We start from the raw sequence: 22,598 nt of genomic DNA on the forward strand, positions 1-22,598 counted from the left end.
TAACAAAAAGCAGAACAGGTATATAACATTAACAGACAGTTTGATAGTTATCTGTCTTTTTACAGAAAAATAGAATAAAGTCATACCAAAAAAACAACTTGATTTGCAATCTTTTAACATATGCATTATGAAAAGAAATTTTGAGATGAAATTGAAAATAGATCCTGCTGGGTGGTACTGGTACATGTAATAATAAAGGTGTATGTCCTGGTGCAGTTTTCATAGTTTATGAAATTACCTGTTGGCTGTATTTCATTTTTCTTTAAATGTCTGTAGGTTGTCTCATTGGTGTCCCGGTTTTCTGGTTCATTTAATGTTGCGTGTGGTTTCGTCCTCTGATACTCAGTTTATTTTTATCAGATATATTTTAGCCTTTAAGTTTAATTAGATTATATTAAAATTAACTTGTAAGTGATTAAACAAATATTTTGGGGTGATGAAGAAAAAGAAAATTGGCATAAAATCAGTTAAGGAGCAAAAAGATATTTTCTTTAAGGATGATTTTTTTTTTGTTGTGTTGAGGAAGTGACTAGACATGTAAATTATTACATTTTTAGCAACAAATTAAAGCTAATGTAGTAAACAAAGTTTATGTTTCACAAATGTTCCATCATTTTTCCGCCTCTGTAACCAAAACTTACAAAGATTGATAGGTTATGTGTCTCTTATTTCCATAAAAAAATAAAATATTTTTGTGTTTTCCCATTACGCGTAGAAGAAAAAGAAAGACGGTAAAGTGTTTTTATGCAATTGATCTACATGTATATGTTAAAAACTTGATTTGGAAATTAAAGCTGTTCTTTGCCAAAAAACTTATTCTAGTAACCAATAAGGGGATTATTTTAATACTAGAAAATATTTGATTTAAAATCAAGGACAAATATAAGAAGGACTCATTTCATTTCACAAGAAAAACACTTATTTATTCAGACCTAAGCTACATTCTGTGGAGAGTTCACTCCATGTGATCTGTTTTTAAGGCTATCCTAAATTGGTGATGTAAGTCTGTAATGGCTTGAATATCAATAGGATAAATCTGAAGACATCTTTGTTGCTCATCTTAAACATTGATTTAAGATCAGTACTGTCAAAAGAACTTAATTTCTTTGGTTAAACACCCACATTAAGTTATTGTCTGTGTCATCAACCGTCCTTGGCCAGTTCACCAATTCACAAGATAAAAATCTAGGTGAATAATACAAAGGCCTGTAGAATATCATTATTTCTAATCAACTTCTTAACTTTGTGGAAATCAAATTCAGATTATATTATTTTTTATTTTTTTTAATATGTATATGGAGTTGTGCTGTAAACATTTACCATAAGGCCAGTAGGTGAGAGGGTGCATTTGGCAGTGAATTTGTTATATCAATTTTTGCCAGATTTCAGTGATGAAGTTAAGAAATCCACATGTTAATTACAACAAAAATATAATGAATGTAAATGTTTTGACATAAAAAGAAAAGTTATATGACAGTGGGTTAGTGATGTTTCAAATAAGTTTTAAAGTATTGAACATGTGTTAATATTATCATGTTATGGTTTACATGTATAACTACAAGATACACAGTATAGATAAAGATGTTTGTGGTTTCACAATTTTAATTTGACATTGAAGCGTCTAGACTAGATAAATATAATCCCTTATCTAGCCACATGATTAATTTAAGACCTCCCCTAGGTCATTTAAATAGTACAAGCAATCAACATATTAAAATCTTATGAGTCTAGTATTTACACCCTCTCTATTTAGTCAATATATATTATAAAAGATCGGTAGTAAAATCTTAAACATAGAACACACATCTATATACTATGCTTTAGCGGGTAAGAAATTGGCTTGCTAACCTGGAGGTTGTGTGTTCGATCCCTGTGTTGACCGAGAAAGTTCATCAAAATTTTCCTGCGTCTTTTCACTTTGTCAGTGATGCAGGACAGAGGGCCTGAGAAGGGACAGCGTACATTGACGTGCATGTAAAAGATACCTTGGCATTTGGAATTCAATATAAGAGTAGCCCTAGCCCTGCCATCCGGGCAAAATTTCTCGCATAGCACACTATATGGCATATATTATATATAAGCCCAGTCGGAACAGAACAGTAGTAACATTACCATGTTTTCATTAAGTATAGAATGAATAAAAATAAGGAAATGTACGGATTATTTCCATTTTTCTTGTTTTCACTCAGGGGCGGATTGGGGCAGAACAGTAGGAACATTACCATGTTTTCATTAAGTATAGAATGAATAAAAATAAGGGAATGTACGGATTATTTCCATTTTTCTTGTTTTCACTCAGGGGCGGATTGGGGCCGGGAACCGGCCCAGGGTCCCGCGTCGGAGCGGCCCCCTTTTACTGACCGCGGAGCCCGGACGGGGGATCCGGGGACTCTCCCTCGGGAAAATTTTGAAAAATGAACCTCAAATATGTGATTTGGTGGCATATCTGATTATAATCTCTGTCAAATAATATATCTCATAAATTGATTAATTTAGGCCCAAACCCCGACCTGCAAGTAATTTACAACCATCAACCTGTAAAATTATCATATCGTCATATTATTAAGTAACGTATTATTGTATCATCAAGAGTCAAGAATATTTAACTGGTTAAAAAATGGGACTAGTTGAGAAAATTTTGACCATTTGATTAACCAGTTAGGGATATTGAAAAAGTAGGAATATTTTCATTAAAAAATGCAGGATTCCGAATTTCGGCCCACACCCAGCACAGCTGGCCCAGAAAGTCTGTTATACCAACCCATTCCAGACTCCAGTGATGGCGTGGCGGCCCGTTAAAGCCACCTGCCACATACAACATGATCATCATAGCTTCATGGCCGGTCCAATACCCCCTCCCCCACCCAACCCCATATAATGTTCAGCAGAAATAGGTTTTTTTGATGAATTGGACAAAATTATTTTTTTCATTTTTTGTCCGACCGGCCCTTCGGGCGATCGCCCGATGGCCCAGTCGCCCCTGTTTTCACTTACCTAGTGATATTCAATTACTTTTTATACCCCACATTAAAATGTGGTCGTATATTATCGTCGCCCATGTCCGTCAGTCCACCAGTCCAGCGTCCATAATTACTTGTGTACGCTATAGAGGCTGAAGTGAATATCTGATTGACTTTAGATTTATACACAGTGTTTAAGGTCATGAGACGAAGAATCCTATCGATTTCCAATAATTACTGCCAGAGTTATGACCCTTGATCACTTTGAAAAATCTTGTGGAGGCTCTAGAGGTTAAAGTTGATATCCGATGGACTTTAAATTTATGCACAGTGTTATGGCCCTTGATCACTTTGAAAAATCTTGTGGATGCTCTTGAGGCTAAAGTTAATATCCGATTGACTTTAAATTTATGCTCAGTGTTTTAGTGTGTTGTAAATATTTTCATTTCTGATAAAAGAAAAAAATATACGACAACCCTTGTTGACTCCCTGGATGACCTAGCTGCTGTGGGTGTATGTTTCGTTGCCTGGCAACCTATCTTTTGAATTGTCAGATATCTTCTCATAGTCTCACATAATAACTTTTGGTTTTCGAAGGAATTATTAGTGAGCAGAAATTTGCAGGTGTATCTGTTAACACTCGTCACTTCAGTCAGTTATGTTTCTTGAAATCTCATTATGCATATATTTAATCAGGTCTATCACATATGTTAATGTATAATGACTGACACCAACACCAATATTGTCCTTTAAAATATATGTTTATATCCCAAAGATCTCAATTCCTTTCGATATTCATGCATATCGGACCATAACTTGCTCTGTACAAAAAATCAGATTTTCTTTTTATACCTTGGTCATTGAGTCATTGAGTCAACTGGATGGTTTTGAATCCCCGGTTGTACATGACAAGGAGTAGGGTCGACTGTCCAACCTCGTTGTTTTTCTCCGGGTCCTCCGGTTTCCTCCCACTATTAAAGAACCCTACCTGCAAGCGAATTATTGAAATAAAATTAAACCATATGTTAGTCCAGAAATGACCTAGTTTGTGTCGAGTGGACATTAAACCCCATTTCTCTCTCTCTCACCTCAATCTCTGTTCATCTCTTGCAAAATGTGGGTGTACATGTATTTTGCATAGCAACCGCTTGTTAACATATTTATAGTAATTTCTTGTCATGATCAGTTGTATTCATTGAAATATGTGATTTGTCCAGTGGACAGGTTTATCATTTTTGTGTTGTTTTTGGATCAGCCATTTTTAATTACTTCCTCATTGACTTGTAGGATATGTTTTGCTCTGTTCATTGACCATAGAGAACCTGACAGGAAATTTCTGTTCATTGGGTCTTAAATGTAATCTTGGGTATCAGGAGCCCATATTTTCATGCTATCAAATTGATTGAAATGGACCAATATTGAATACTGATTTGTATTTTTAATTTGGAATATTGTGTATTAATGCAGAATATTTCTGCATTAACCCTTTAGAACTTGGTATGTGTAAATATTGATTACCCCAGTTCCTTCAAGAAAATTAAAGAAAAGTGGTCTGTTAATACCGGTACACCACTGGACACACTGAAACAGTCCAAAATTGCTGTTCCTTGGATTGGCTCAAACTGCCCACGATATTTGAATAGTTTTCCGACCGTTTACTAGTTTGTTCGGGCTTGACAGCTGTGCATGTTAAGGAGGATGTGGTCTAAGGATACCTAGTTAAAGGCTCAATACCACTCTTGTTGTAACTGAATAATATGTCCCAATCTTTATTCTGGTCAACAAATTGTACTATTTTAGAATATTTCAATTAATTGATGATACAAATTTCATCTTAACACACCTTATTTAAAATTTTTGAAAAATTCAACATAATGGTTTGAAATGTCTAACGTAAACCTTTTCAAATGAAACTTCGATTTAAAAATATTTTCGAACCCTCTGGACAAGTAAAATAGGATGTAATGGATAATTTACACAACAGGTAGGACACTTAAACATCTAGTACCTAGATAGAGATATTATTTATTTTCTGGAGCTTTCAAGCCAGCAAGAGTGTTATTGTCCCTTTAAGGCGGTTTGTGGTGGTCTTAGGGCTAAAGGGTTAATAAACTGATGAGATGTATGTAGAATCTTGAATTTTGTGATAAGTCATTATAGTTGAAGTTGTTGGGTTATCATTTTGCAAAATAAAAACAAAAAAATTGAATCTTGATCTAGTAAGATCAAACTTCTTTTGAAGGAGTATCCGACAACCCAGAAATATTTTTTGATATGGCCTTACATGTACATTCTGCCAATGTTATTCACCTTAAAGCAGTATTTCTTTTTTGACGCTCGAGGTGTCCACAATAAAGTATAAGTGCCATGGGCATTTTATTCTGATCTTGCAAAAACATGAAATTACTGAATGATATGAAGCATTCATATATTTATTTGAATAATGCCTCTCTTTATTGAAATTGCATTTAGTTTAGTTTTGTTTAATAACGTAGACATTTGTATTTAGAACATAGGCCATGTGATTATTGAACCAAGTTTAATTGACACAAGACATGACATGTTTTATTGAGATTTTTTGGATAAAAATGTCAGTTGACATGCATATTGAACTAGCTGTGTCTGGGTTATAAATAACAGTGTTCAACAGATGCATTATATTACTCAACTTCCTTCAGGTTTCGTGTTTCAGATTGATGTGAATGACTTATCAAGATATAGAACACTGTAGATCTGTTTTCTGTAAAGTGGCTATTCAAATTCAAAAAATGATTATTTAATTTCTCATTGTATCAGATTGATATCATTCTTAAAGATGGGTTCCCAGAAAAGTATTTATCGGGTGGTTATTTCCAGTAAAAGTATGGTAATTTTGGTATATATGGAAAGTAGAGATATCCAATCTTACTAGAAAAATACTGGATTCCCCGAAAAACACTCATGGAGCGTATACAGGACAAAAATATAAGGGTTCCCCTAATCAACAGCCCGATGATTAGGAATTTCTGCACGCGTGATGTCAAAGGTCACACACGAACATTGAGCGCTTGGTGTACAAGTTGATAAACTTTGTGAAGAGTTAGACGTACAACACTTTCGGAGATAAAAATGACGGAAAAAGACGCGGGTAGTGGATAATCCGAGAATTTAATTAGGATTCGATATTTGTTATGAATAGTAAGCGATTAAAGACAACATTGTCTTATGTATGCAATGAATTCTCCTCCGACTTCCAAGAGAGGTAAGTCACGTGACGTAAACATGACCTGGTTTGATCAAATTTTTATAGCAGGACATTCTTTCGCAATTACAATGTTTGAGAAGGATTTGAAGCAAAGTTATGACAAATTAATTAGTTTAAATATGTTTTTAGTCCATATATACCATTAAATCACTCAGTTTGTACGCGGGGAACCCATCTTTAAAGCCAAACTATTTTGCCATAAATTTAGTTTGGAACTTAGTTTTGTACTTGTAGTGTATTACATGAGTGGCAGGTTTGGTATCCCTTTTTGAGCAACATAAACTGCATTTACATGTGACTATGATAAGTGAGCGTTTTGTTAACAAATTTTTTTCTTTAACTCAAATTTTATAATATACTAGCCAAGATATATTTTAAAATATGGATCACATATTATTCACATACATGTAGGCTGGTTTCCATGCATATATCGGTATATAATTATTATTCAATGTCTGCAAGCTGTGGTTGCCTTAATTGCAAACACCATGTTTCCCTATGGTCTTTGTGTCCAACACGTTATCGTTAGAAATTAACGTCTATATTTTTCCATGTGAGGATTTCTACAGAACACAATATGCAAGAGAGAGAGAGAGAGAAATGGGGTTTAACGTTCACTCGACACAAACTAGGTCATTTTGGGACTAACATATGTTTTAATTAATTTTATTGCAATAATTCGCTTGCCACAATATGCAAACAATGAAACCAAAGAGTTACAGAATTGATGGAAGCCTGCCTTTCATGCACATAATAATGATTGTTCTCATTGTCCATAAACCAGTATGTTATAACCCAGTTCTCTAGATTTAAATCAGGATGCAATTATTACCATCAAATATTTAGTATGTAGGTCAAGCTTTTAAAATCAGACATAATTTGGTCGGTTCTGTAATAGTTGTTAGCCTTTCTGTAAAACATTGGACATTATCGTTAGTGGTACATTTATATAGATTGTTTTTCTATTCTAAAATATCACTTATCATTTTGAACTCCTATGAAAAAATTCCTGAACTTAAATGAGATTTTGCTAAAGTACAGCTTAAGTTGTACTTAAGATGCCAATTAAAAGTTCCATTTTACACATGTATGATGAAACAGATCTTGAATGATTGATATTTCAGGATGGATGCTATCATCCCTTAGATACAAGTTACAAAAATTAATTTTCTTATGAAGTATGTTAATATTTCAAACATAAAAAAAAATCTTACTTTTTTCTACATAAGCTTTTGAAGCCTTCTGTGTTTTCTTGTTTGATTTGACGTTTTTGGATTAAATTGAACCTTTATGTTGGAAGGAAACAGACCTAATGTTAATACAAAAACATGAAATGGACTTATTTCAACTGTGCTTAATTATACTCACAGATGATGAAATATAAACAAATGCTTTTTATATACAGAGTGAAAAAAAGATTAAAATTACAGATTGAAGCTGGATTAGTTCTGTAATATGAAATAGGGTTTAATTGCTTACTTTTCTACACAAACATGGCTAATGAAAATGGACATACATGTATGCCCAGTAGTGTGCTTCTCTTTATTTAATTCCAACTGTCAAAGGTTCTTTTACGTGCACACCAACATGTACACAGACCTTGTTTTTGTTCCATTCTGGACCAGTGATGTACATGTACAATACTGATTCTGAGGCATCTTGATCACCTTCTCACACTTATTGTTTTGAGGGCAGGGGGGCTAAGAACCCCACAGCCCCTAGCAGACAGCATGTATGAACTGTTTGGATTGCCAGAGGTTGGCATACATGTATTGTGACTGACATTCACTGAAAAATATCACCACTTTCATGAAATTATTGTGTTAGATATGAACCTCATTCCATTCCAAGAACATTAAGTCTGATATTGTCTTATATCTTAAAAATTACTGTAAATATAATTGAATTGTAAAGAAGACTTAATTTGCTGGTTTCCAAAAAATATTGTAAATACATGTATTTGATAACATTGTTCAGTTCTTTATAATGATGTCCGACATAATCATCTTATTATTTTAATTGTCAAAGATCTTGAAATTGATATGCAAAATTGCATGTAATTTATTTCAGAAAGTTTTTATTTGAAAAATACAAAGATATATTAAACATGGTCTGATAAATTATTGTAATTAACAATAGATATTTATTGTGTTAACAATACAGTAGATGAAGATGACCGATTTGGCTGTTTACAATACAGTAATTAGATTTATGTCATTCTTTCTTTTGTGTTCATATTCCAGAATTTCACCAATAGTCATGAAAACTAAATGTTTATCTCAAATATAACAGCAATTGGTAGACAGCGGCTTCCATTTTTCAATTAATAATCAATTAGGTTACTTAGTACGTGATCTGCCAATATTCATGGTAATCAAGCTACATATGAAAACAGTTTCATTTTGATGTACGCTACTATCTGATAGAATTAACAATACAAAATTGCTGTTGATTTATTTATTGGAAATGAACATGTTTCCAAAAGCATGTTTAATAAAAAATAAAAATTTGACTTCCAATTTTAAAATTTGATTGGATGTGTGGGAAAAAAAAAGAAAAAAAAAGGTTATTTTGTCATTTGTGTAATGTCTATTGCTCCAGCTGCACTATGGACACTTATGTACATTATGTCAAAGCCGTCTGTTGCTCTTCTTGTTTATGTTTTTTGGGATATTGTTTACCATTGGATGATTATAGACGCAAATTTACATTATTCACAAACCCATGATATTTGTTTGTTTTATATGTGTCCAATCCTTCTGTTGTATTTAAAGGTATATTAACATTAGACAAATAAATTACTGTGGCACTAGAGCGTTAGAAATTGGTTTTGATTTTCAAATTTTTTGTTTTGATCTGACATAGAAATATGCTGTGGGACAAGGCATCCTTCAGCTGGTATGCTAGTTTGATGTCCACTGTAAGTGACCTACAGGCCTGATTGGTGCAATAAGTGAAGTTGTGAGTCCTTCATCTGACTATTCTGAGTATGCGAAGATGTAACAATATTTGAGATCTGACATATTCAGTATTCAAATGACAGCAATTTAAAAAACAAAAAAAAACCAATACAAATTTCTCGCAAAAAGTTATAAAATACATGTAGTTCTATCTGCTAGGTCACACCTATTTTCGTCTGAGAAATAGTGAAGTACATGTAGCAAAAAAAGAAAAAAAAAAGATTAATATAATTTGAAGAAAAACATTAGTGTTTCACACAAACTATGCAGTGTGAAACCCGAAAAATACATGTATTGTTAAAAAAAACCTGTTCAGTAATATGAAATACAGTATTAATTCATACTATGGCATGTAATCAGAGACCAAACAAATGTCTATGCTCTAATTAATTATATGGACCCTCAGTGAACTATAAGTTTCAGTACTAAAGGTAGTTGGGTGCATATAGCAGATGTAATATAGTCTTATGTCTATCTGGGGTTAGTGGGTATAACTTTCTACAATCAAGAAATGATTGCAGGTTAACTGTAGTTATAACTTATATAACTTATTAGATTTTTTTTTCTTTATGTAAGATCAATCAGCTACATAAACACTGGAGTTATTTAATATGTTACTCATTCAAAATAGATTTTAGTAAAACACAGATATGTGGATATCGCTGAATGAAATTGAAAATATGGGGTGTGAGTGAAAATAATAATTTTCAAGATTGCATACTTCGTATGAAATAAAATTAGTGAGCAAACAGAAGGAACCGAAATATCTGTATATTACTAGGGCTCAAGTTTGGCAGATTTAGATCAAATGAAATAAAATGGGGTTTAACGTTATACTCGATTAAGATCAAAATGAAGTATTGAATTGTGTTGATCAATTAGATTAGATTTTTGTTTTGAAAGATTAAGACAAAGTCAGCTTGTTTAATAATTTTAGTCAACAGTGGAACACAATATCAGTTATATCTTCACTGGCTTTATTATGAGCCATAATATTCAACAAAGGCAAATTATCATCCCGCTTAACAAATCAGCTTACCCTACATAAAATCCACTGAATTCAATAATTTCTTTTTTTGACCCAAATCAAAGAGGCTGTGTATTTTAAGTTTAAGAGCAAGCTGAAAATCATAGGTATGTACAGTCTCATCTTCTGGTATTGCAATGTTCCATTTGACCAGATCTGGAAATAGGTACATGTATCTCCACATATAATAAAGGCCTATTTCTTCTGTAGCCATGACAACAAATATATTGTAACATTTAGTTGAACAATCTTTAGCTATGGTTGTAAGGGGAAGTTACCCAACTGTTCATCTAAAAATAAACCCAAAAATTTTGTCCAGAAAATGCTTATTTCAAATAAAACAAAATATAGATGTAGGCATAACCTTGATTAATATGATCAAATTAATATGCAATTTTAAGTCTGAAAATATTCAGAACTTAAAAACAGCAAGTAACAACTGCACTTATTTTATTTCATACTGTAAATAAAAAAGTAAGTTGATTGTCGGTGTGATTATCAACGTCTGTAAACCAATCACAATCATTCAAATGATGTCGACTGTTCGTTTTTATTTTATCTGCAGAGACATTGTGCGCAAAAATTATTTGAAGTCATCATCATCATAAAAAAAGAAAAAAAGATGTCTCGTTAAAATTGTGATCTATCGACTTTCAGAATTTTGTTTCACAGCATATTGTTTAGTTGAATATATCTATATACCAGTCAGTATATTGTTACAGGACTGGTCTTGTGTTAAGGAGAGAACTTTGCCCAAACAGCAGTGTTCAAAAATTCCTGTTATTTAGAGATTAAGATACTTCAAGTCTCTAATTGTCATTTGAGGGATTTAATTTTGTTATCCCTAACAAACTACAATATTGTAAAAGTTGGATCTCGATAAAGAAAACGTCAGTCGAAAAATGGTCCAATTTTCGTTCATTATCTGTAAAGTTATAATAAATTGAAAATTTGTCAACATTCGACATCTTGTGCAGATGATCTAAATGGGGGATATAGTCAAAAACCAGCTAATCTTCGCTATTATCTTTTAATCCGATTGAATCCAAACCAGAAGATTATCTACTCATTTTGATTTTGTTTTCTTAATTAAATATTGAATAATGATTTTGATTAAATTTTGGCAGGGATTGAGCTGTGAAAAATTAGAGATTGTCTGTAATATGCACATGAGAATCTTCTTAAAAACACTCACCAAATATTCATGTCAAACCAGCTTTAAAAAATAAGCACCCCACGAATCCCAATTCTTAATATTATATCTGTATTAGTGACGTTAATTGGAAATGAGTTGAAAATGTAATAATAAACTTGCATTTAGGCTTAAAATAAACAGAACAGTTTCAGATCGTGTCGAATATTGTGGATTGGGAAATAAATTTTATCATAATATATCAAGAATTATGTCTGAAAGAGACAAGAAACCTAGACAAGAAAATTGAACCTGATATCATTTTATGCAATTCGCTGCCTTACTAAATTTGTCCCATTATACAAAACACTACCGTAGTGTAAGATGCATGGTCCGTAATAAAATTATGGTTTTATGCCGGATATTTGAGATTAGCACACCACTATCCTAGATACATATATGTATACATTACTGTATGTCGGATACACACAGACATGCAATTCTTATTGCGAGTCAGGTCGCTCTGACACCGACATATTATATGGACTAAAGTGCATGTATAATATATAATAAGATAGATTGCATAATGTCTGTAATTTATGCAGACTAATTTTGTGTGTGGGTAAAATTATAGGCCGAGTGTTGACTCATTGAAATGATTCAATTCTGACCAAATGAGTGATTGAGTACATTAGTAAATAAAGAAGATTGTGTCTTTTAATTTTTTTTCTAAGTTATGTAATGTATGTCAACATTTGTACAGACAGATTATAATAGTCACTGTACATGGATAACTTTGTATTTTTGATATGAAGATTAAAGAGCACATCAAGTGCGAAAACAATATTATATGTACGTATAGCCAGTGGTTACTATATACACATCACTTCAAGTTTACACCCATCTGAATAATATTAATTGAGCCATCCTGAAAGTCGCAAATGTAGACTTCCCGTAAAAACGACTATGCCAATTATCGAAACACTCTTAATCTTCTCAGACACCAGTGATGTCACAGTGACCCAGTGCATATAAGGAATGGTTATTCCTTAATTACCTATACACACTATGAGGTGTATTCATTAACGTCTGGCTAATTCCTTAATACCCTAATTAAATAAAAAATTAACTACGGGATAATTTGATTTGTAATTTATTTTAATTTTAAATCCTATCTAGAGTATGTTTTATCAAATACAAATAAAATAAGTTGTTTCTCGGGGCCCCTCTTGCTCCCAAAAATGGATGCATGTACAGTCTTTATATTGGTATTGTTGAAAAAAAAAAATACATAATGAAATGTCATATACACAAATAACAGACATCAAAATACGCGGAAGTTGGCCATAGGTTTCTATGATAATGCGGAATTTTAAATTTTGATATATAGCTGCATATGTAGATAATTATGAGATAATAATTAGGTCAGTCAGTATGTTAATTAAACCGTCAATAAACACTAGTCAACTGGCAGTGTGTATAGACGTTGATACGATCATAATAGTGTATATTCTATGTGTGGTCCCTGTGATGTCACTAGCCAATCAACCAGATTAAGGTTGTAATTGAAAAATTAAATAACGTTTTCGTGTGTCCCATACTTAAACGTTAATATGTCAAATAATTTTAATCAGATTGGTCTGAACTTGCCGTAAGGTGTATATAGTAACCACTGGCTACCACTGGCTATACGTACATACAATATTGTTTTCTCACTTGATGTGCTCTTTAAAGCTGTATGTGGTAATTTGTTGTTCTGTGAGGTAAAGAAAGTTTCAATTTAAAAAATTTCAATTGACTAAAGATATGCGATTATATGTGAAGTGATCAACGTGACTATGTGATTTGTTTCAGAGCGATTTATGATGAAATGTGTTTTGTGTTTAATCTTGATGTGCCATTGTTATCATGAAATGTTGTCGAGTAGATCTACTGCCAAACATCAAAGTTATTTTTAATAAACACACTTTTGTTATTTATTTAAAGAATCTTTTTATTTCCCTTTGCTAGTATATTCATTCTGGATAAACTGGGTCTAAATGTAGCACCCTAGGTTCCTAATGATTTTTAACGTATGTATCTTTGAATGTTTTTATATACCCACATTGAAATGTGGTCGTAGATTGTCTTCACTCCCGTAGAGAATAAAGTGCTTGATCACTTTGAAAAATCTTGTTGATGCTTAAAAGGCTATAGTCAATATCCAATTGACTTTAAATTGATAGTCAGTGTTAAAGGTCATAATATTATGACGAAGAAGCCTATTGTTTTTCAACAATTTTCATTCATTACTGCCAGAGTTATGGCCCTTGATCACTATGGAAAATCTTGTGTATGCTCTAGAGACCATAGTTACCATCCCCTTAACTTTTATACATTGTATTTATATTCATGAGAGAAAGAAGCTTATTTTCAACAACTAAATTCATCATATTACATGCTTTGTATAATTAAGGTTAGCATTGAGAAGAACTAAAAGTCAAACAAATTCTAATGATTTCTGATAATTACTGGGTTGTTACTATTAATCAGTCGTAAATGCTTTGATTGCCAACAAAAGAAAGTATATGCTACAACCCTGGTGGACTGCTTAGATGTCTTAGCTGCTGTGGACATGTTTCATTGCCAGGCAACCTATCTTTGTATTTATATGTGCAATTAATAGAAAAGGCCAGCAAAATAAACAACAAAATATTAGGACAATTTGTACAGACAGTTATTTAATATGAATAGAATGAAATATGTAAGAAAAACATCAATCAAAAATAGATGTATTATTATGTTGTCAGTGAACATTGCTCTGTTTTTTTTAAAAAAAGAACCATATTGCCTACAGTTATTACCTTGCTTGTACCTGCTGTCACCACATTTTAATATGGCAGTTTCCCAATACATGTACTTCATTGTATTTACTATTACTTACATGAGAAGAAAGCTATATATTAATTTTGTGTGAAAGAAGAATTCCATGTTACAAGGTGTAGTACATGTAGGTATTGATAGATAAATTGATAAAAATGATGCTATGTTGAAAGATGGATATAGTTTAATCATAAATAGACTAGAGATAGGAGAGCTTGTTGATTCATTGTCTAGACACTTGATAAAGATAATTTACTCTTTCTTCATCATCTCTTGTCTGCCATTCTTATTCTCATTTACAAACTTATTACACTCTCACACACAATATTAAATATGGCTCATTATTATAATTCTGAATTCAGACTCTTCATATAGAAACATTGTCTACCAGAATTCCATTGAAATATAAATGTTGATGCAGAATTATATCTGTGTGCTTTGGTCAATAAGGTTAAGTTCTTCCAGCTGAGGGGGAGGGGGGAGTTGGATGGCTGAATGGTTAGCACATGGCGCTATATCGTAAGACCTGTCATTGAGTCAACTGGCGTGGTTTCATATCCCCAGTTGTACGTGACAAGGAGTAGGGTCATCTGTCCAACCTTGTGGGTTTTCTCCGGGTCCTCTGGTTTCTTCCCACTGCTAAAGACCTCTACGCGCAAGCGAATTATTGAAATAAGATTAAGCCATATGTTAGTCCCGAAATGACCTAGTTTGTCTTGAGTGGACGTTAAACCCCATCTCTCTCTCTCTCTCTCTCTTCCAGGTGGCTGGGACATACATATAGCAAATTAAAGTAGCTAAACCTCTAACTCAGTATCACCATAATATTCAAAGTATAATACATGTACATTGAAAATTTCCTAACATTCAGTATCCTCAGCAGATGATATAATTAATCCAGTGCCACCTACATGTATTAGTGTTTGGTCGCGTTTTAATCTGATTGAATCCTTGCTGAGCGAAATGTCTGATGGTCTTGTTTTCTTAGTTAATTGGTAAATAATGAATTTTGAGTACAGTTTAGTGTGGATTTATCTGTGAAAAATTAGATATTGCTCCAAAAAATGTGACTGAAGACCAGCAGCTTCAAACTGTTAACAAATAATATTTGGGAGATAAGTATTCAATTGAATTATTGAAATTTAAATTGTCATTCGTCTGTTAAAATACAACTATTATAGCTTATTTTAAATGTCGGGAAATCTAATAAACAGATGGGGAAATAAATCACAGTTTATACTTTTCATGGTCTAGTCAAAATGTGCAACTTGTATGAATATGCAAATATACTATTCAAAAAAAGTAGGGGATATTTGATTTTTAAGTGTTATTAAAGTCACCTAATGAAACTGACGAAGAAACAAATGACAAAATGAAATGAAGTTCACATTCATCGATTTATTCCAAAGATCGTTAGACTAAGTAAGGCACAGACTGACCATTATAAGGGTAAAATGATACCCGGGGTCAAAAAGCAAAGTTACCACAGCATCACAACCAAGTCCTCTGTTTGCCAAACAAGCATTGATCCGACGTGGCATACTCCTAATGAGACGTCTAAGGTCACTTTGGTCCAGATTGTCCCATTCCTGTTGCAACGCAGCAGCAAGCTCTTGGACATTGGCAGGACGTTGTTGACGTCCCAGACATGCTCGATGGGGGAGAGGTCGGGACTCAGTGCTGGCCAAGGTAATGTGGTGATGTTCTGTTGTTGGAGGTAACCTGTAACGATCCTGGCCCTGTGACATCTTGCGTTGTCATCCTGGAAGATGAAACGGCGGCCATGACGTCGTGCGAACGGCACAACATGGACTGCCAAGATGTTGTCCCGGTAGTACTGGCCTGTAACACGCCCTGCAACAACATGTAAAGCCGTTCTTCCAGCAACAGTGATGCCTCCCCACACCATAACAGAACCACCCCCAAATCGATCATGTCTGATGACGTTAACGTCTTGGAAGCGCTCGTTTCGACGACGCCACACCCTCCTACGTCTGTCCAAAAAATCAACAGTGAACCTTGACTCATCTGAAAACATCACATTGCTCCAGCGTCGATTATCCCAGTGTTGACGATCCCTACACCAACGACGTCTTGCCTGAATGTGATGATCTCTCAAACAAGGGATCACGCGAGGACGTCGGGCGCGAAGGTGACCCCTATGCAGTCGATTCCGAATCGTCTGGCCACTCACTCTCACACCAGTGTCTGTTTGAAGACGAGCGCTGATCTGATTTGCTGTGATGACACGATTTCTCAAGGCCAAGGTACGGATAAATCGATCCTGGGCTTGAGTTGTCGCCCTTGGTCGACCTGAGCGTGGTCTGTCCTGTACAGATTGTGTATCACGGTATCTGAACCATAGCCTGCTTATGACAGACTGAGAAACATTCATCGTCCGCGCCACAACCGCCTGTGTTGTGCCGATCTGTAGCATGCCAAGGGCACGTAACCTTTCATTTTGGGTAAGCCGACGCATATCAAAATTTGTTTTCTGGTCACTAAAACAATTAAACTGATGTTTCCACCCTGGAATTCAATGCCACAAGGACTGTAACATTCAAAGTCAGAGTCGTGCAAATCTTGGGTTGGACCCCCATGATGATCCCAAGCATCACCTGCATTCCATGCGGTAGCTATTGGTGCGTTTGGGCGTCACATGTAACTGGAAATGTTTCTTCTGTTAGGTTCTATAGTGACTTTTTTCGTAGTCATTTGCATATTTTAGTATTATGCCCCCAAAATCAAATATCCCCTACTTTTTTTGAATAGTATATTACAAATTAGTGCTGTTATTAAACTGAATGCATAAAAGATGGCCAAATCCATCTGTAAAATACTGTGCATCAGACAGTAATTTTGTGACTTTGATTTTAGTATTCATGAGAACAAAAAATATAGGATGCTGATTTCATCTGTCAGTTTTACTTTGATTCTTTGATCTGAAGTCGGCTGTAATCGAGTTCGCTGTACTACGGAAGTCCTTTCCTAGATTAAAAGTCTTTTGAACTACCGGTAGATTATGATTGTCCGATCTGTCTAATTTACTTTACAAATTATTTCAATTTTGATCATTACAACATGTACAGACAGAGTTTTACTGTCTCATTTAATCCTATTAAAACTTATGAACTATTGTTATGCTCAGATTTCACATTGAAGTGAGGCTATGTATCGAAATTAGAAATGAGTTATGAATAGAACCTTTGATATTTTCGACAGGTTCGCCCAGTTGTCGTGGATTCGTGACTGATTTTGAGTTTCAATGTCTTTCTGTTAATTCGATGAGTAAGTTTCTTCTTCTGAAATGCTCGTAAACTGCGTTTCTGGCTGTCAATTATAAAAATTTATTGGTGGATGGCTGAATGGTTAGCATGTGCACGCTGTATCATAAAGTCTGTCATTGAGTTAACTGGCATGGTTTAGATTCCCCGGTTGTACATGACAAGGAGTAGGGTCGTCTGTCCAACCTCATGGGTTTTCTCCGGGCCCTCCGGTTTCCTCCCACAGCTAAAGACCCCCACGCGCAAGCGAATTATGGAAATAAAATTAAACCATATGTTAGTCCCGAAATGACATAGTTTGTGTCCAGTGGACGTTAAACTCCATTTCTCTCTCTCTCTCCATGCTCCTCACCCTGTGACAGTGCCTGTTGTGCTAAACCCTGGTACAGAAAGAAGCGAGTTTACATATTGAAATCAGTTATGTTTGATATTGAGTTTACATACATGTATGGTCAGTGGTTTAAAGTGTGTGCTTTAGATCAGAAGGTCTGTCATTAGTAACGTGGCATGGTTGCGATCCTATGAGTGTAAGGGTCACCTGCCTAGTTTTGGTGTTTTCTCATGTTTCCTCCCATTGTTAAAGACCAAGTGGGTTATTGAAATTTGAAATGACGTGGTTTGTGTCTAGTGGACATTAAATCCCAATTTTCTATTATACAACTGGAGGTGAGACCAGATATATGCCTTTGTTCTGCAATCTCTTTCAGGAACAGCATTTTCTAAATAAAAATATATTCTGAAACCTGACAATGAATGGAAGTTAAAGCCATTAAATCTAGAATATTATCTTGTCTCTTTAACCTAAATAAATGTTCCTTTTTTTTTTAGAAGTAAAATATTCAAATGAGGAGAAAGACATAACTGGGTCTGTTTGCATTATAAAACCTAGATTGTAATCCGATTCATGTAAATAATGATATAACTAGGTGGGGCTACTTAAAATCATATGATAATGGACACATGCATGTGCATAATTAAATTATCTAAATTACATCTACTGAATCTAATATTACAGATAGATATATGTACCTAGTATATGAAAATAGATGGGACTCCACCTACTCATTCAGTTTAAAGAGACACGAAAATCTAATTAAAGGAAAAATTCCAGTTATTTTTGAGGTGAAAAAATTGGTTACTTATTGGTTAGAATCCTTTATTCTTGTCCCAAGCAACTATCTGAACCTCTGTAATATACTTTGAAAGAAATACAAGTTGTCCATTGGAGATTTGTGAGACAAGTTTCTTGTCTAGCGATCATCTAAAACTCAGGCATGCTTTCTTTTTTTCCCCCCAATCAGTAATAGAATTTGTAGACTTTGTAGGCTTTTAGAAACTGTCTAGCAAATTTTACAGATAGTAATGAATAGTAAAATTTATGAGTCTACTTATATTTTGAACTGTTTTGGTCATTACTTCTAAATCCCTCACTATTTTAAGCTGAAACTTTGTGAGACAATGTAAATATACAATTTCTTCACATTTAGGCATTGGATTTGTATACCTAAGAACTTTTCTTCACAGAGACACAGAAAATTGTGATTTCTCCTTTGAGAACATTATAATAACATATGGAATGTTCTGTATATTAACGATACAACATGTAGCTCATGGCTTGAACTAGCGGGCGATGTGGGCGAAATAGTCGCCTAACCCATAGATGACTTCGCCCTAAAAAGTAATAGGGCAAAAATTGTTTTTCTGGATTATTTAGAAGGATGAACACTGTAAATACTGTGTGTACTAATACTATGGTTCATTGATTGATGTTAAGATATTTTGCAAATACTAAAAAATAACTGATTAGAAGAAACAATTTCATATACTTCAATTTGTTTCCCTTTTCTATAATCGTATTAGATACTGTGATTGTGAGCCATCATTCTGAAAATGTGCTAGACATATAATTATTTTAAGACTATTTACAATGTCAGGTAATGAAAGGAATTTCAGTGAAATGTAACTGGGAATGTAATTTCTTCTGTGGAAATTAATTGTCTGGTCACTTCATTGTTAAATGTCTGTATTCTAATACCCAGACTGACAGACGCACACACATAAATAAGCACTACAAAAAAAGTTTCTTTGACCCGAAGATGAGAAAGCTTTCTCACTTTTCGGATTCTACTGTTAGTAGAGAAATCAATATGGGCAGACGGTATGATAATGTAAGGTGATGTAGTAGGTTCTAATCATAAATCTATTATTCTACTTTGTTTCAATCAATTCAAGAGAGCAGTCTTACATGATCAACGTGTTTGTGTGTCTGATCACTGGCCAAAATTAATAAATTTCTATACATAATTTCTATGAATAATAACATTTATCCTTGTACCCCTTTCCAAAGTTTATCTTTTAATTGTACAGTATAAAATCCATAAACCTTGTAAGTTTTTTGGCTTTTACGAATTTTATCTGCATGGACACTTGGGCACATTCAGATGGGTTGCTGACTGTGTGGACTGGTCAAGTGTAGGTTATTCAGTAATGTAAAATTGATTTGCTTTCAAAAATGATCTGAAGTTTGAAAGATTTTGTGGGTTTGGGATTTCGGGCATTATGATGCAGATAACAGGCCTGTCATCTGTGCAGGCCATGAGTTTCATCTGTTTTATCTTTTCTTTCCTACACTACTAAATGCCCTTCATATAATATGAATTAATAAAACAAAAGTGACCGGAATATCAGACGTTGGTTCTAAATGGTAAATCATATTTATTTTTCATCATACAATACATGTCTGCCCTGTTGAATTTAAAATGAAAAATAAAACAACGCAAAATATTCAATAGATATACATGTACAATTGATTTTCTAGAATATATATGTCAATTGCCCATTGCCATCTCTTTGCTCCATCACAAGGACTTAAAATGTGACATATCTTATGAAACTTATAGGCATACTCCTCCTCTTTTTTGGTCATCAATAATTACATGTTATAAATATGGTTTTTAATGACCTAAAAGGAGGAGGGGCATGATAAGTTACATAACTTCACTTCAAATTGAAAAGGTTATTATAAATTTTTAGTATAGTTCAAAGTTGTTCATTGGATTGGAGTGAACTACTAGTAGAGCTGCAACAATACACTAACCTCACGATACGTATCGGGGTATATATTTTCTAGAATATATACGTCAATTGCCCATTGCCATCTCTTTGCTCCATCACAAGGACTTAAAATGTGACATATCTTATGGAACTTATAGGCATACTCCTCCTCTTTTTTGGTCATCAATAATTACATGTTATAAATATGGTTTTTAATGACCTAAAAGGAGGAGGGGCATGATAAGTTACATAACTTCACTTCAAATTGAAAAGGTTATTATAAATTGTTAGTATAGTTCCAAGTTGTTCATTGGATTGGAGTGAACTACTAGTAGAGCTGCAACAATACACTAACCTCACGATACGTATAGGGGTATGGACCTCACAATACGATATGTATCACAGTATTTTTTCTTCCCAAATTTGCTTAAAAAATAAAAACAAGTACATGATATTTAATCTGGCACTTCAATCCAAAATGTTCCCATATCTGTGATTTGTGGTTCGCTGGCGGTGAATGTTTCATTGCTGGAAGCCATTTTTCCTCCTTGTCACTTGAACAACAGGGGGACATAACTCTGCTTGATAGTTGAGTATCGTAAGAAAATGGATGGTTAAAGAAATCTGTATCATGAATTGAACTGTGGCATGTATACCCCTGTATACCATCTCACAGTATATCACAGTCGGTTTGGATAAGGATCTGAAATGAACACTGCAAATATGTATAATTATATATTACATGTACCTTGTTGAAACAAATGCCTGAGTTGTCCTTCAAACACTATAAAAATTAATATACATGTATTAAAATATGTGTAATGGTATTTCGATATGCTAGTCAAAGCCAACCAGTAAAAACTTATATTGAAAAGAAATTACTGGAAGGAAAAAAGAGTTAAGTTACCTTAACCCCTGTTATGCTCCACTGCCCTTAATCTACAAGTAATTAAAAATAGAGGCTATATTTGTCTTTTCTTGTGAACACCTGACAGACTAGATTAATCATTCAATCTTTTTAAGCTTTATGTATGTTAACATTGGTGAGACCAAAGAAGTATATTGAATTTCAGCCCATGATCACTTTGTGAATCCTGTGAACATTGGTGGTTGGGATGCTAGACAAATGTCCCAGGTGTGGGTGTTGACAGAAGCCCACTTGGATTTTCCATGTCTGGCTTTAATTTAGAAGGGTGGTACTTTCAGGGCTGACAAGAACAGTGTGTCCGATCAAAAACAGTGGTCCTGTGTACAAAGTGGTGTCAATGGCAAAACAAAATCCCATGCCACAATTATTCACCGAGTAAGGCGCTGGTTCACCAACCAGGAGGTCCTGGCTTCAATCCCAGTGCTGGCCAAGAACGTTGTTGTTAACGTAAAATAATTCTTGACAGTTGTAATTAGAAATAAAGAGTAGGCCGTTGCGCTGCTGTCTGGGCAAAATTTCTCTCACACTACATGGCATTTTCCACCTCTACATTAGCTTGGTACAGAAAAGTGGGATGTAAAACTCATTTTAGATTATGTCAGTTTCATCCATTAAATTATGATTTGTGACTTAAGGTCGGCTAATCCCCAGTTGAAGATCATAATAGGTTATGTTGATCATATGCAGAACTTGGGGCATGTGGTATTGTATGTGGTCAAATTTATGCAAGTTAGTCCAATACATGTATGTTGTAGTGAAACCTAGTGCGATACAGTTATTGACAATGTACATAAAGTAAGCAACAGTTATCACAGGTCTTCTGAAAAATCTTCCCCACCTTTTAAACACAGCCATACAAAAAGTGTCATAGTCTCAAAATGTAGTGTTGAAGAAATCATAGTGGTTTAAGCCTATTCATTTTGTAATAAAGTTTGTGTATTCTGATTGTATGTATATGTATGTAGCCTTCTCTACTATAACACACACACACACACACTCGGCCTACTCATTCACCAGGTCACGTTGTTCTCTCAACACTAGTCTAGACCGTGTGTGTATGTAATGTAATGATTTTTGCCTGGTGCAGTTACTTGACCAACCGTTTACATTGAGTAAGGTAGGCGTTGTATTAGATCCAGTGTATTTC

General features: G+C 34.1%; 1 protein-coding gene across 1 annotated transcript in view; it reads left to right on the plus strand.

The window, feature by feature from the left end:
• LOC126814738 (uncharacterized) overlaps window positions 1-22,598 on the plus strand; it is a 107,066-nt gene that overhangs the window by 34,143 nt on the left and 50,325 nt on the right. The window lies entirely within an intron of this gene.

This window comes from Patella vulgata, chromosome 3, assembly GCF_932274485.2.
Source record: "Patella vulgata chromosome 3, xgPatVulg1.2, whole genome shotgun sequence".
NCBI lineage: Eukaryota > Metazoa > Mollusca > Gastropoda > Patellidae > Patella > Patella vulgata.